Genomic DNA, 10,444 nt, shown 5'->3' on the forward strand with positions numbered 1-10,444 from the left:
TTAGTGATAAAAGCATCTTTGCACTTATTCCAAGAATTGATACTATTGCGAGGCAAAGAAGAGAACCAAATTTTTGCAGAAACACGCAAAGAAAACGTAAATAGTTTCATCTTGACCACATCTTTTTTCTTTTGCATATCGCATAATTCCATGAAGGTATTAAGATGGGACGCGACATCCTCATTAGGAGTACCGGAAAATTGGTGTTTCATAACAAGATTCAGCAATGCAGTATTAATATCACAAGACTCCGCACTAGTGGTTGGAGGAGCAAGAAGAGTGCCAATAAAATCATTGTTGTTGGTATTTGAGAAATCACACAACTTGGTGTTCTCTTGAGTCATGGTGACTACACAACAAGATTGCACTCAAAAACAGACCCGGCAAAAAAACGGCGAACGGAAAAGAGAAGCGAATAAAATGGCAAATTTTTGTGAAGTGGGGGGAGAGGAAAACGAGATGCATGTGGCAAATAATGTAAATTGCAAGGAGATGATATTTTTGATTAGGAACCTGGTATATGTTGAAGATCCTCCCCGGCAACGGTGCTAGAAATTCATTTTGATGTCGCTTGAAGCTACGCCAGTATTTCCACAAAGAGGGAGGGATGATGCAGCACAGCGGCGGTAGGTATTTCCCTCAGATTGAAACCAGGTTATCGAACTAGTAGGAGAACCAAGCAACACAACGTAAACAACAACTGCACACAAATAACAACTTCTCGCAACCCGACGTGATAAAGGGGTTGTCAATCCCTTCCGGGGTACGGCGCCTCAAGATAGGTGTCGGTGTCAAAACCGGCGGATCTCGGGTAGGGGGTCCCGAACTGTGCGTCAAGGCCGGATGGTAACAGGAGACAAGGGACACGATGTTTTTACCCAGGTTCGGGCCCTCTCGATGGAGGTAATACCCTACTCCTGCTTGATTAATAATGATGATATGGGTAGTACAAGAGTAGATCTACCATGAGATCAAGGAGGCTAAACCCTAGAAGCTAGCCTATGGTATGATTGTTGTATATGGAGTTGATGTCCTACGGACTACAACGCTTCGGTTTATATAGACACCGGATAGGGATAGGGTTACATAGAGTCGGTTACAATGGTAGGAGATCTTGAATATCCGCATCGCCAAGCTTGCCTTCCATGCCAAGGAAAGTCCCATCTGGACACGGGACGAAGTCTTCAATCTTGTATCTTCATAGTCCAGGAGTCCGGCTGAAGGTATAGTCCGGCTACCCGAACACCCCCTAATCCAGGACTCCCTCAGTAGCCCCCGAACCAGGCTTCAATGACGACGAGTCCGACGCGCAGATTGTTCAGCATTGCAAGGCGGGTTCTTCTCCAAATCCTGTGTACTTGTAGGAATAATGTCCAATTTTTGTAATGTAGTGCTCCTCGGCTTCCACGCCCAATAATGGCCGTCTTCCACGCGTCAAACGAATGCGAAAAGCCGGGGCATTTTCACATCCACACCCCTAGCCGTATAAACGAGCCGCCTATTTAACGGGATGGGGATTTAGGTCCAAACCACATATTCTCCTCTCCGCGAGTTATCATCAGAACGCTTCCAGCAAAGGTCCATTCCAGCATGGCCAGCCATCGCAGCTCCTCCCATCGCCCCTCCGGTCCCAAACCCGGGGACTGGGAGAGTTGCACCATCCCGCATAGCGAGTTAGTGTCGCTTTAGGCCAAGGGATTTCTCCCTCAGGCATACATGGTCCCGGTCCGAGCCGGTCTCGCCACCTACAATGGCGGAAAACAAGCGGAGAGCACCCCCAATCCTTCTAAAGGAGAGCGGGTGTGCCTCATCCCCTATCTAATAAGGGGACTGGGATTTCCAATTCATCCATTTCTCCGCGGGCTTCTGGAGTTCTACGGCCTCCAGCTGCACAATCTCACGCCCGCCTCCGTATTGCATATTGCGGGTTTCGTCGCCCTTTGCGAGCTATTCTTAGGCGTTGAGGCTCATTTCGCGCTGTGGAAGAGGTTATTCTGCCTGGTGCCCCGTTCTCAAGAGGGGTCTATATACCAAGTGGGCGGAGCCGAAGTATGGCGCATCGCCGGGACCGGATACCTATCCGGAACCCCAAAGAAGGCGTCCGAGGACTGGCCTTCGGAATGGTTTTACATAGATGACGTCCCGCTACCGGACCCTATCCTGGTTGGTCTCCCTGAGTTCAACAGTGCTCCATTGAAGAAACGCTTGAGCTGGCGTCCGCGGAGCTCTCAGAGAGAAAGCGACAGAGACGTCCTTTACCTGATGGGCCGGATAAGACTGTTGGCTCATTCCGGACTAACCATGATTGGAGTCATGGCCGCATGCATTATGCGGGGGGTGCAGCCACTTCAATATAGAGGCCACCCCATGTGGGATTTCAACGGGGAGGATGACGCCACCCGTTACGGTCGTAAGGGGCCGGCCTCAGCCGCCGCCCTAGTAAAGATCTTATCCTCTTTGTACAAGGGAGAAAAGGAGGAATTCCTCCGCGTCAACCCGCGGGCCGGATTTACTATGTACGATCCTCCAAGTTGGGTAAGTGAACAATTGCGCTTGCCCGTTTGTTTTATACTCCCACGGTTAGATATGTAGTCTAACGACTTCAATGCAGGAACTGCGACAGGAGGTGAAGGATATAAACAACCGCCCTCCACAGCCCGAGGACCTAGAACGGTCCCTCGATCCGAACTCCGAAGAGGATCCGGACATATCGGTGGAGCTTATCGACGGGGTGTTCCATCAGCTAAGCAAGGACAATACCTTGGTAGCCATTACGGCTGATTACCCAGGGTTAATCCCGGCCTCAGAAACCGGAGTCTCATTCCCTTGAGAGAGATTCCATTCTCACGTATTCCGGTGTTTCTGACGACAACCGTGTTTTGCAGGGGAGATTTACGAGGCGGGAGGCCGAACCTGCGGCGGCTAGCCAACGAGGGGCCGCAGGGCCCCGTGGGGCAAAAAGGAATGTAGTCCGGACTGAGATGCCGGTGCAAAGGTATAGCACACCCTCTGTTTCCCTGGTGTTATTCTGTCAGGGCATATTAACGTTCGTGCTATCTTCAGAACGAAGAGACCTCGTCGGACTACATCCGTAGAGGTTGCCAATCGTGCCTCCACCAGCCAGGCTCCAACGTCTGGCCAGGAAGCGGAGGCGAGCACAAGGCGCGCACCGGACGCTCCTCCGACAGATGATGCGAACAGGCTGTCTGCCACAAATTCTGAAGTGGAGAGTGCCATGAACCACAGGCGTCGCCGGACAGTTCTACGCGACGCTTGTTTCTCCCAAGAGGCTTTAGATGCCTTTAATTTGGGAGATGCGTACCTCCGTGCCGCTCAAAATGGTTTAGCCAGAGCCACGGAGCAGTATGTAAAAGACATACGGGTAAGAAAATTTTGGTCAGATATATATATACCAGTAGCCCCCGAGACTTGAAACAGTTAGAGCAACTGATTTAAGGATCATTTAATATGCAGGTTCTTACAGAGAAGAATACCGTACTGTCCCAGGAGCTGGAAAAGTGCAAGGCCCAACTAGAGGCCGCACTAGCCGCAGCAGGGGAGCCCAAAGAGACCCCCTAAGGTAAGATACACTTCGAAAGATTAGTATTGTGCGGTGTGGGTGCAAATCTGACAAATCATATTGTAGATGGCACCGGACTTGATCCAGAAAAGCAACAACTCTTACGCCGGCTAAAGGCCGGTGAGAGTACGTTGACAAAGGTGAGGCGAGAGAAGTATGATCTTCAGGATGCCAACACCAAGCTGGACATCGAACTTAAAGATCTTCGTGGCCAGCTGTCGGACTCCACGAAGGAGAATCAGCGGCTTCGACGCGGTGTATTTAGTAAGTGCTTGACCGAACTTTGAAAAAAGAGTTCGGCGAGGAAGTCGACTAATAGAGTAATGTCTGTAGGTATGCTCACAGGTTGTCCTGCAGAGGAGATGCCCGGTTCTACGGGTGATCTTCTTCCCGAACTCTTGCAACTACACGAGTGAATTCGGCAGGTGATGCGAAGCGTTGCCCAAGCCTTATGGCCTGCCCACTCCATGCCCGAGGGCATTGGAGAGCTTGCGGAGAAGCTGAAGGGAGCTTGGCGGCGCTTCCGGTTGTGTAAGATATCGGCCTGCCGACAAGGCGCTAGGGAGGCCTGGGCCATGGTGAAGACCCGTTTTACGAAGTCTGATCCAAACCACATGGCCGAGGTCGGACCAGTGGGGCCTGACGGGAAGGAGATCCCTGTAAGCTTAGTATATGGCCAAGTAGAGTTGGCCGCGAAGTATTCCCAACAGGACTGTAAATTAGATAGCCTGTTAGATGATATAGAAGAGGAATACAATCAGTCAGAATGACTATGTAATTTTGAATTGACATGTGTAATGCCTTCTAGCCGGATTGTAGATCGTTTGTCGTTGCCGACCTTTTCGCTTCAACCTCGGGACCTGACGGTCCGGAGTGTGTCCGAATACCATAGCGGTTATATAAGAACCAGGGTATGCGTGGAGACGAGGCGTAGGGGTCATTAGTGCTTTATCAGACAAGTGCCCAACTAGTTATGTTATATTACATGGTTAGTAAGAAACATCTTCCAGAGAGAATAGTTCCGTTAGGGGTTCCTTTCGCTGGGAGCCATGCCCTAAAGTGCATGTCCGGACTGCATGAAAAGACGGAGAAAAAAGCATCTAGGGGCGCATAAAATGAGTAAAAAGATCATCTTTTATTTCACCGACCGAATATTCCCTTAAGAATGCTAGCTTTCGGCTTCACCCAGTCTGAGGTACACATCCGGCTGACCCGGCAGTAACAATCGCAGAGGTGCTCTCTTTACCGCCTAGCCGAACAATCGGGAACGTAGAGGTAAGCACAGGAGCCAGGCAACCCAGCTTGGCCAAAACTTAAGTCATATCGATGCATATAATGGTGAAGAAAAAGGTACATGCGGAAGTTTGACGCATGTGTTGGGCGTGAAGCCCGTATAAATAAGCTTCTGTTAAAGAAGCCCCCAGGTTTAATGAGCGCGAGTGGCGCGTCACTAGATGAGGCTTTAAGGGACAGAGTCCGGCGCTAGGCATAGAATCTTCGGAGACGGGTGGCGTTCCACGGGTTCGGCTCGAGTCGGTTATCCGACGCATCTCGCAGGCGGTACGCCCCACCAGTCAGGACTTGGTCGATTATGAATGGACCTTCCCACTTGGGCTTGAGTTTATCCTTTTTCTTATCCGGCAGGCGTAGAACTAGTTCGCCAACATTGTAATTTTTGGCCCGTACTTCTCTGCTTTGATATCTTCGGGCCTGCTGTTGATAAAATGCGGAACGGGATTTTGCCACGTCACGCTCCTCCTCCAAGGCGTCCAAGTTGTCCTGCCGATCGAGCTCGGCTTCTCTTTCTTCGTACATGCGCACTCTAGGTGAGTCATGAATTATGTCGCAGGGCAGAGCTGCCTCTACGCCGTACACCATAAAAAATGGTGTGTATCCGGTGGTGCGATTTGGCGTGGTCCGCAGCCCCCATAGCACGGAGTCGAGCTCCTCTACCCAGTGTGTGTTAGATTCCTTGAGGGACCGCACCAGTCTGGGTTTAATGCCGCTCATGATAAGACCATTTGCACGTTCGACCTGGTTGTTGGTTTGTGGGTGATAGACGGAAGCATAATCGAGCTTGATGCCCATGTTTTTGCACCAGAGTTTTACCTCGTCGGCGGTAAAGTTTGTACCATTATCGGTTATGATGCTGTGGGGGACGCCATAACGGTGTACAACCCCGGATATGAAGTCTATCACAGGTCCGGATTCGGCCGTTTTAACAGGCTTGGCTTCTATCCATTTGGTGAACTTATCCACCATGACCAGTAAGTATTTTTTCCTATCGGTCCCACCTTTAAGGGGTCCGACCATGTCAAGCCCCCAGACCGCAAAAGGCCAGGTGATGGGTATAGTTTGGAGTGCGGTGGGTGGCATATGGCTTTGGTTGGCAAAAAGTTGGCAACCAGCGCATCGTTGGACTAGGTCCTGAGCGTCTGCCCGGGCCGTCGGCCAATAAAAGCCTATACGGAAAGCCTTGATAACAAGGGACCGAGCAGCGGCGTGGTGACCACCGAGTCCGGCATGAATTTCAGCCAGAAGGTTCCGCCCTTCCTCTTCGGAGATGCACCTTTGAAGGACTCCGGTAGTGCTTTTCTTATAAAGCTCTCCCTCATGGACTCTATAGGCTTTAGATCGCCGCACTATGCAGCGGGCCTCGTTTTGGTCCTCCGGGAGTTCCTGCCTAGTAAGGTAGGCTAGGAGTGGTTCTGTCCATGGGGCGATAACCGTCATTATTACGTGGCCTGAAGGTGTAATTTCATTGGCAGAGCCTCCAATTGTGTCAGATTGTTCGGCGTCGAGTGGTGCGGCTGGGTCCGGGCTGTTATTTGCGGGTTCCCCCTCCCATGCTACAGATGGCTTGAACAATCTTTCCAAAAAGATGTTGGGGGGGGGGACTGCATCGCGTTTTGCTCCGATGCGTGCCAGGACGTCCGCTGCTTGATTGTTTTCTCGGGCTATATGGTGAAACTCCAGCCCTTCGAACTCAGCTGACATTTCTAGGACAGTGTTGCGGTAAGCTGCCATTTTTGGGTCCTTGGCGTCGAAGTCTCCGTTTATTTGGGATATCGCGAGGTTTGAATCCCTGCGTACCTCTAGGCGCTGGATACCCATGGATACTGCTATCCGGAGACCATGTAGGAGGTCCTCATATTCGGCTGCATTGTTGGAATCCGTGTACATGATCTGGAGCACATATTGGACTGTGTCTCCTGTGGGGGACGTCAGGACGACGCCAGCCCCCAGTCCGGCCAACATTTTGGAGCCGTCGAAATGCATAATCTAGTTTGAATATGTGCCGTACTCTTTAGGGAGCCCGGCCTCCGTCCATTCTGCGACGAAGTCAGCCAAAACTTGCGATTTAATAGCTCGCCGTGGCTTATAGGTTATATCGAACGGAGAAGCTCAATGGCCCATTTTGCAATCCGGCCCGTTGCATCGCGTTTGTTGATAATATCGTTGAGTGGTACTTCCGAGGCTACTGTTATGGAACACTCTTGAAAGTAGTGTCGTAGCTTCTGGGATGCCATGAATACCGCGTATGCAATCTTTTGATAATGCGGGTACCGTGATTTGCATGGAGTGAGGACAGTGGACATGTAGTAGACCGGCCTTTGAAGGGGGAATTTGTGTCCGTCCATTTCCCGCTCGACAACGAGCACTGCGCTGACAACTTGATGTGTTGCTGCAATGTACAATAACATTGGGTCACCGGTGTTCGGTGCGGCCAGGACTGGGTTTGTTGCCAATATGGCCTTTATTTCATCAAGTCCGGCCGTGGCGGCATCCGTCCACTCGAAGTGTTCAGTGCGCCGAAGGAGGCGATAGAGGGGTAGTGCCTTTTCTCCCAAGCGGGAGATGAAGCGGCTTAAAGCCGCCACGCATCCGGTTAATTTTTGTATTTGTTTGAGGTCCTTTGGGATATCCAATTGTGACAAAGCTCGGATCTTGGCTGGATTTACAATGAAGCCCAAGAGCTTTCCGGCTGGAACGCCGAAGACGTATTTTTCCGGGTTGAGCTTGATGTCATATTTTCGGAGGTTATCGAATGCAAGCCTCAAGTCGTCTACTAGAGATTCGACATGTCTTGATTTGACGACCACATCATCCACATACGCCTCCACTGTTTTGCCGATCTAGTTTGCCAGACATGTCTGGATCATGCGCTGATATGTTGCGCCGGCGTTTTTCAGCCCGAAGGGCATTGTGTTGAAGCAGAATGGGCCGTATGGTGTGATGAATGCTGTTGCGGCTTGGTCTGATTCTGCCATCTTGATTTGATGGTAACCAGAGTATGCGTCGAGGAAACACAATGAATCGTGTCCTGCGGTGGCATTGATAATTTGATCGATGCGGGGGAGGGGGAAGGGATCCTTTGGGCAAGCCTTGTTAAGGTCTTTAAAATCGACACACAAGCGCCAGGATTTGTCCTTCTTTTGTACCATCACCAGGTTTGCTAGCCAGTCCGGATGTTTTATGTCTCTAATGAATCCGGCCTCCAATAGCTTGGCTAGCTCCTCTCCCATAGCCTGTCTCTTGGGTTCAGAAAAACACCGAAGGGCTTGTTTAACAGGTTTGAATCCTTTTAGGATATTTAAGCTGTGTTCGGCTAGCCTGCGTGGGATCCCTGGCTTGTCTGAAGGGTGCCAGGCAAAAATGTCCCAGCTCTCTCGTAGGAACTCTCGCAGTGCGGCGTCTACATCAGGGTTCAGTCGTGCCCTGATGGAAGCTGTTTTATTGGGGTCCGTTGGATGGACCTGGAATTTGACTATTTCGTCAGCTGGCTTGAAGGATGTGGATTTGGATCTCTTGTTGAGTATCACATCATCCCTGTTAACCATGGAGTGTAGCGCAGTCAGTTCCTTGGTCGCTAAGGCTTCGGATAGTGCCTCAAGGGCTAATGCGGCCGTCTTGTTTTTGGCGTGGAGTGCTATGTCCGGATCACTAGTTAGAGTGATAATTCCGTTCGGCCCGGGCATCTTAAGCTTCATGTACCCGTAATGGGGTATTGCTTGGAAGATTGTGAATGCTTCCCACCCTAGTAAAGCGTGATATTCGCTTTTGAACGGGGCCACCTGAAACGTGACTTCTTCGGACCTGTAATTATCCGGCGTGCCAAACACCACATCTAGTGTGATTTTTCCTGTGCAGCGCGCTTCCCGACTGGGGATTATTCCTCTAAAGGTTGTGCTGCTTCGCTCGATGCGGTTCCAGTCTATTTCCATTTTTTGAAGGGTTTCCTCATAAATGAGGTTCAGTCCACTGCCTCCATCCATGAGCACCTTGGTGAGGCGAAAGCCGTCCACTATGGGACTTAGGACCAATGCGGCTGGTGCTCGGGCTGTTCGGAATCTAGGTTTATCACTTGCGTTGAAGGTAATAGCAGTGTCGCTCCATGGATTTATTGTTGCAACTTGATAGACTTCGGCAAGGCTGCGGAGTGTTCTTTTTCGCATATTGTTTGATGCGAAAGTCTCGAAGACTGTGAGAACGGTACTGATGTCCTCGGGCTGGCTTTCTGCGGCCTCCAGAATTAAGAGGTCCTCGCCAATTTTGGCCACCTGCCGGAGTATCCAACATGCTCTAAGGCTGTGAGTTGGTGTGGCGTCCTCTGTACTATGAATTCTACAGGGTCTATCAAGCCACCTTTCCAGTACGGTTCCATGCCCTGTAGAGGGTTTTGGCTTTTTGGTGTTTATCCCGGGTGTCCTATGATGATGCACCCTCTTAGTTCAGACGGGATTACTATTCAAGGTTGGATTATCCCAAAATTTTATTTCGGTTTTCCAGGTGCTTTCCATCGCACAGTATTTTTGTACTATGGATTCCAAGTCAGCGAAACGTGTAATATCACGACGACTTACGGCGTTAAGGATTCCCTCGTTCGTGCAATTACTGCAGAAAATTGAGATTGCGTCTCCCTCGCGGCAATCCTTTATCCTGTTCATAACCAGGAGGAATCTGGCCCAGTAATTATGTACTGTTTCCTCGGGCCTCTGCCTGATTTGGGAGAGATCGCTTATGTTCGGGTGGGCGGGTGTCGTTGAATCTGAAACCTCACCCAATCCAAGATTCAGAGGCCGAAGAGTTTCCGAACTCTGAAGTTCGGATTCTTGGATGTTGTCCAACGAATCTATCCCGTTGCCTGATCCTAAGCTCAGGTCTTGAGTTACATCCTCCTCTCTGCGGGTATCCGGCTTGGAGGGGTCGGCAATTCGGACTTAGCTAGTCCTTAAAATAGATGAAGGGTCGCCGCTCTGCGCCTCTACCATGGCAACGTGGTGGGTTTAAGCCCAACCTGGTCATAATCCATAGCGACCCCCAGGGCGGCGATGCGATCCAAGAGCTCGTTTACGGAAGAGAGCTCCATTGGATCTAGCTGCTCGACGAGCTCCGAGATAACGTGTAGGTTGCTTTTGATGACCCGAGAGGTCACCATCGACGCAACAGCCGAACAGGCGGTCATGAGGAAACCACCTAGCCGGAGAGTTTGGCCGACAGCCAAGGCTCCCTTAGCAACGGTGCCGTCTTTAAAGACAGGAGGAGGCATCCTTCCTGATTGCAAGGGCACAGAGGAACTCTCAATGAAAGCACCAATGTCGGTGTCAAAACCGGCGGATCTCGGGTAGGGGGTCCCGAACTGTGCGTCAATGCCGGATGGTAACAGGAGACAAGGGACACGATGTTTTTACCCAGGTTCAGGCCCTCTTGATGGAGGTAATACCCTACTCCTGCTTGATTAATATTGATGATATGGGTAGTACAAGAGTAGATCTACCACGAGATCAAGGAGGCTAAACCCTAGAAGCTAGCCTATGGTATGATTGTTGTATATGGAGTTGATGTCCTACGGACTACAACCCT

Source organism: Triticum urartu, chromosome 6 (assembly GCF_003073215.2).
Source record: "Triticum urartu cultivar G1812 chromosome 6, Tu2.1, whole genome shotgun sequence".
NCBI lineage: Eukaryota > Viridiplantae > Streptophyta > Magnoliopsida > Poales > Poaceae > Triticum > Triticum urartu.